Below are 5506 nucleotides of genomic sequence, written 5' to 3' on the forward strand. Positions count from 1 at the left end.
CATGAACTTCAAGGAGATTTGGACAAATGGAAGATCATATGTTTTATTTTTATCATTTATCATGACACATGAAGTATGTGTCAGCAAGTTCTTGTAACGGACAATAGTCTGTCAAAGATCTTGCAATAACTATGAAAGCTAAAGTCTAGCTATCAACATTAAATTTGGCATCACATCCTCTCATTATTATTATTTAATAATGTTTTCTAATTTGATAGAATGGAAAAAATTATAAGGATATAGGTAAATGGGAGGGATGTAAGTTAGGAATACAGTTATCAAAACTAAATTATGCCTCTGGAAAAGCTTATCAATTGTACATGTAAAAGGAGCCCGGGGTTCCGATTTGTATATGCTTCTTGCTAGCAATCTTGTGACTACTAGGGAAGTAGAATATAGTTTTACCTCTCCACCCATATGAGGCAAAAATTAGTTCAAAGGAACCAGTAAACTACATCTCTTACCTTATTTGATCCAACTCATTCATGGTTGACTATGGAAATAGAGTTATAAACAAACTCATATATGTAAACACATAGTTTAACCCTCTGCACTCAATAACTAGTAATTCACATAACAGAATTGAATGTATAAATGCAATTCAGGTACACCGTTATCCATAATGGCCATAACAGCTAATCAAGTGCATTATTATTTATTATTGCACATAGGCAGATTGAATGCATAAAATGTTCAGCTTCCATATCGATTCATGGATGCAATTTCAACTATTCCATAAAAATCTAAAGTTTGATTTCTCATATCAAATTACTTATATCAAATATGCATGGATGATTATATACAAATTCATGTATGTTGAGATGGGTGTGAAGAGTGCCAAATGTATTGGTTCATAATATACTTACAAGGACAAAAGACCTAACTGTAGGTTCCTTTAATAAGTCTGTCAATTTGATAGTAAAAACAATAAATCCTTGCATTCAACCCCATCATACTTTTCATTGGGAGAGATAAATATTCTTGGGAGTTCATGAAGTTCACGTGACATTTTATTATGGTATGCTATGTTATAATTATATTTGTTACTTTCTACAAGGCTCTTCAGCTCATGTTTGAATCGTGTCTCCTTATAAAGACAATTTCAAATGTGGACATGTAGGATATAAATAGGAAAAATAGTGGAAAAGGCTAGAATGAATACAAGAAGCAGCAAAAAAATCAATGGAGGATACAACAACAAACAATGCATTATCTTTCTCATAATCTACACAACTTCTTTTTCTACACACCCACCAAATCATGTTTTGAACTTCCCTTGCTATGCTCATCAAACAATCCTCCATTTGCTCACTATGGCCCATTTACTTTATAAACTGTATAACTTCATAGCATCATCAATATAACTTCATTGCAACATCAATAAGCAATAAATAACCATATCATAATAAGAGAGATTCAAATTTAGTTTGTGTAAGAGCATCTTGTTTCTATCACCTCCAAGATGTATTCAGGCAGGGATATGTACAAAAAGATGGAAGTAATGTGTAAGATCAAACACAAAAGAAGGTCACTTGCATTAAACAAACAATTGCATCAAGTCAAGATGGTAAAGGGAGAAACAATCATAACTATCTCCATGAAGAGTTTAGACTACTAATGTAGACCAAAACAACATTACATAGCATTCAAAAAAAGTAGAGCTTTCCATATGACATTAAGTACAATATATTTGAGCTTTCCATGTGGCATTAAGTACAAACATGCCATATTAAGATCAAGTTCTATAATTATCCTACATCCTTTTGGCTATATTATCTCTAAACTTTCCCCAATCATCTCTATCATGCTGAGTCATCCCATATGTCTCAAGTATTGGTACATTTATCCCCTCCCAATCATCTTCCTCTTCAACATTAACTTTAGAAGGAATGTTGACCTTTATGGTAATGAAGTTGTGTAGTATGCAACATGCCAAAACAATCTTAATTTGGGTCATGATTTGATATGATGTCGCATGTCTTGGGATAGGAAAGTGTTGCTTCAAAATGCCAAATGTACATTCAATTACATTCTTGAGTGATGAGTGGTGGTGGTTAAACAACTCTTGTGGGTTGTTTATTGGGTTTACCCTCGAGAACTCTTTTAGGTGGTAATGTGTGCAGTGATATGGTGCGAGAAATCTAGGTACATTGGGATATCTAGCATCAACCAAATAATGTTTTCCTACATAAAATAAAAATCGATTAATATAACTTCTTAACAATTGTCATATGTAGCAGTATATGAAAATACTTGACATACCAAAGGGAACTACCAACTAATTAGATCTTGATAGGGCTAAAGCTAGGACACGACTATCTATAGCTGATCCTTCCCATTCAGCAAGGACATATTGAAACTTATAATCAAATGAAAACACACCCATAACATTTTGAGACAAGTTTCCTTTTCTATCGTGATATGGAGCTTGAGTGTTGACATTGACTGTGACTAGAATACGAGTTCCATCAATTGCTCCCACACAATCCTATAGTAAGAAAACTTATAATGAAAGGGATAGACTTAAAGAATTTATAGTCAAGGAAACAAAAGTGTACCAATAGGATATGTACCTTGAAGTATAGATCAAAACGATCCTTCCCACTAATTTCTGGAGGAGTGTTTGGACCAGGTGGTAAGAGATAAATGCTATGGAGTGTGAAGATTACCATCAAAACCCTATGGAAATATCAACTTATTGTCTCTCGCGAGTGACCAAAGTTATGAGCAATCTTATGATTCCTTAGATTATGGCCAAGAGTATGGAAAAACATCACCAACTATTCTTCTAGTGTTAAGTTCAGTGTATTTTTTATGGTTCCTTTTTCCCTAAGAATATCAGCTAGAAGAAAGAAGGCTCATTTACTTATTCGAATTTGATCATGGAAGTTAGTTTCATTCGAATAGATAATACACTTATAAAAGGGAATCTCGTCTCTTTTGCGCTTACATATTGCTCTTCTACCTTCTTGTGCGGTCGTTGCTATAGATGTAACAAAGGCTGCAAGACCAGCAACAATAAAACAAATGACTCTTCTCTTCTTAGAAATATGTCCTAGAATGTGTTTATCTTTCATTAGATCCATCAACAACCTAAAACCAATATAGAGACACATTCATTAGATCCATAGAATTTGTAAAATACAAAAATCCTATGATCAACAACTTTATGAGAGTTAACATCAGAATTCAATCACAAATATAATCAAACATGGATTTCAAAATATGGTTTTCAAACTCCCCTAGCCAATTCCAATTGATTTTAACATGCTTTGGAAATGTATGATATTAAATTGAGCACAAATTCTACAATATTTTCCCTGTTGTTAATAGAGAAATTTGTATAATGGTTTTAACTTGCTAAGTGCAAGACTAAGAAAGTTGCATATCACCTATGAAATAATTGCCTTGTAGGAAACCTATGCATATCTATCTATTACTACTACAAGGCAGCACATGGCAGTTGGGGCAGGCAATTAAGAGATATAGATTTATTACAATTTTATAACACAATGCTACTACATTTTTTTTTTTACTAAACAATTAAAAAATGATCATGCCATGTGTGTTAATGTTAGTGATCACCTTATTTTAGAGTTTCACTTTACATAAAGCATACATGCCACCTGATTGTTTGAGTCCTATATTTTTACTTTTTAAGCATACATACCATGATGATTGGCACATATTATAGATTACACTATTGTTGGATGAGTGCAGCGTAACAACCCATCTTTAGAAATTATAATAACCCATCTTTAGGTATCAACTCCTCTCACTACTTTCTTGCCCAATCTAGCCATTTAAGCTCTCTATTAAACTCCCATGCCCAGTCTGCCATTGCCAATAGGTCAACCTGATCTAGATCAATCATCTTGTGTCAAATTACCAGTCATAGAAGTTGTGCATTTGATATGTCATATAAAAGTAAAACTACTACTTAAATGTTCAAAGTTTCAATAAACTTGACAGAATACCAAGAGATTGCTTTCATAGCTCGATGCTGAGAGCCAACCAAAACAAATTACCCACTTTCAAATGCAAAAATTTGTTGAATTGATCAAAACTCACAAGCAATCCCTTTGGCATGGTCTTTAGTTGGACAATCCAATATTCTAATGGTTAAGCCACTAGCCATTGATACTACAACAACATCATCATTAATAGGAGTGTCATTATAGAATGTAGTAGAAATTGCTTATGTGTAAGAGACTCCTCAATCTTTGGGTACAAGAAGATAAACTAGAACATCACCATCAATATTGAAATAAAGACAGAGGTAAAAGTTGAAAAGAAAGAAGAAACTCTACATAAAACTAAGAGACTGAAAGAAATGGCACATGGACCTAGACCCAAGAAGGAAAAGACAATAATGAAGAGTAAAGGAAAGAAAGATCAAGAAGAAGAAGAAGAGGCATCAATAGATGAATAAATTCAAGTAAGTGAGCAGCAAGAAGTACCAAGTGAAACTATTAAATAATCATTTGGGAAGAAGAAGCCATGGAAACTAGATCTTAGAAAAATAAACACCAAAATATTGAAAGAAGGTAACCTTGATCAACTAAACAAATTCTATGATAGATATGATGCAAATAAACAAAGGCATGCAACTAGAAGTCACAGTGGTGAGATACCTTTTGGAATTCAAAATATTAGTCATTGAATTAAAAGGAAGTATGCCTAATGAAATATACAAGAAATTAGAAGAGAAAATAGTAAAGGAAGAAGAAGAAGATAAGAAGTTAAGGGAAGATATAATGAGAAATTTTTTCCCATTTCTCAGTCAAGAACATATCAAGAGAATTTTAAAAAAGATGGAGTCACCATTGCAAAGGAAAATAAGACCAATTTAGATCATGGAATGTGATTACATTCTAATCAAGATTTTGTTCTTATGGTTGAACCAAGTCTTCCCATTGGTCAAAATAAGACTAACCATGACAACAGTTTCGGGTGGAATAACAATGAACACTCCCTGAGATTTCCAAAGAAAAATAATAGTTTGGGCATTCGAATCAGATTATTGAAATCAAATAGCATAGTGTCTACATGATAGTACACAAACAAGGATGATTTGGTACCAAGGATTTATTGGAGCTCAAGGCTTGATGAATATCAGATTGCTTATGCTGAATATAGTAAATGTTTTGAGATCATCAAAGAACACACTTCTAAATAGTTCATACAACACCTAATTGTGTTATGCTCAGTTGGTGCTATAACCACAAGACCCAAGAATTTACATGATAAGTAAATTGCATGAATTGTTTCATTGCCATCTCTTCTTAAGATTGGGAAGAAGATACTGCCACTAGATTTTCAAAAGATCCGCTCAATATCTCTCCAACATTTAATAATTGTAGCTTTCTTATGCTATTTCCATGTCATTTTTATAAGTACAACCACAATGAGTGGAAAGTGATACATTTTAGAGAGGAGTTATGTATACTGCATTAACACTCTACTTGATTGGAAGGCTACCTAGCATATTCTTGAATTTATAACA

Source organism: Cupressus sempervirens, chromosome 11 (assembly GCF_028749045.1).
Source record: "Cupressus sempervirens isolate cs-2001-9-10 chromosome 11, ASM2874904v1, whole genome shotgun sequence".
In the NCBI taxonomy this organism is placed as follows: domain Eukaryota; kingdom Viridiplantae; phylum Streptophyta; class Pinopsida; order Cupressales; family Cupressaceae; genus Cupressus; species Cupressus sempervirens.